We start from the raw sequence: 1,182 nt of genomic DNA on the forward strand, positions 1-1,182 counted from the left end.
TAATAACCTTATGAGAGAGGAATTAACCCCATTTTACAGATGAGGAAATTCAAGGGCCAGAGAGCTGATTTTTTTTTATGTTCATTGTTACACAAGTATTAAATGGGAGGGTAAATATTGAATTTGACTGACTCCAAAATATTTGTTGAGAACCACTGTGCTAAATCATAACTCCTGAGGTCTTGATCTTTACACATGCTGGTCAAAGAAAACGGAGATACCAATTTTGTTAAAGAGTATTCAGAACTGGACAAGCATATTATTTTGGGGGGCTTCAGTTTCTCATGCTTGAAACCAGAGAGCTGATGCTTTGGGCTGGAAAATTCTTTGTTATAGGGAGGCCATCCAGTGCACTATAGGGCGGTTAGCAGCATCCTGGGCTTCTACACACTAGGTATGTAATTGGAACCCAATGTCGATCTCCTTTAACCTTTCATGCTGGGTTTTAACCACCTAAAATGTCTCCAGACCTTGCCAAAAATCCTCTGGGAGACAAAATTGTCCTGTTTTGAGAACTAATGTACTAGAAGATCTCTAGGTATCTTTTTTGATCTCTAATATTCCACCACTTGAATTGTGGATCCACCTTTAGCCAAGAGGATGAGCTTTTCTCCACTAGGGAGTATCTGCCTAGTGAACGTTTCTCTATCTCCATCTCAGTATAATGCAATTTAAAACGATCTGAAGCATTCCTGGCTCCGTTTGTATAAAATCTCCACTCCCCAGGACTTAAATTTATCATTTAAATGCAAATTGGTAAAAAAAAAAAAAAAGGGGGTAGAAGAAAGTGAAAAGAGATCAGATGTTATCTTATCTTATTAAGTCAGCCTTACATTATGCAATTGATTTAGACTCATTTTAAACTCCAGTCCTATGAGATAGTATTGTTTATTTATTCATTCCCTTTTCTTTACTAAGACTACCATATCAAGAAAATCAGAAAATAGGTTTAATAGGCACTCTTTCATTTGACAGCCTGAAAGAGCCATATGGAAGGTTGGAATCTATTGACAGATTGCAATAAGTGAAATATTCAGCATGGGAAAGAAATTGACAATTTCCTAGATCCATGGTTTTTTGGCTTTCAAGGGCCATACTTAAAATTTGCATCATTGTAAATATCGTCTTTGAGAAAGAATTGCCCTTGATTAGAGAATAGTCCAAAACCAACTATCAGACCTA

The 1,182-nt window shown here is 36.6% G+C and overlaps 1 protein-coding gene across 1 annotated transcript in view; it reads right to left on the bottom strand.

Annotated features, from left to right (window-relative positions):
- Positions 1-1,182, bottom strand: part of GABRB2 (gamma-aminobutyric acid (GABA) A receptor, beta 2) — a 349,441-nt gene that overhangs the window by 32,729 nt on the left and 315,530 nt on the right. The window lies entirely within an intron of this gene.

Source organism: Propithecus coquereli, unplaced genomic scaffold (genome assembly GCF_000956105.1).
Source record: "Propithecus coquereli isolate 6110/MARCELLA unplaced genomic scaffold, Pcoq_1.0 Scaffold220, whole genome shotgun sequence".
Lineage (NCBI taxonomy): Eukaryota > Metazoa > Chordata > Mammalia > Primates > Indriidae > Propithecus > Propithecus coquereli.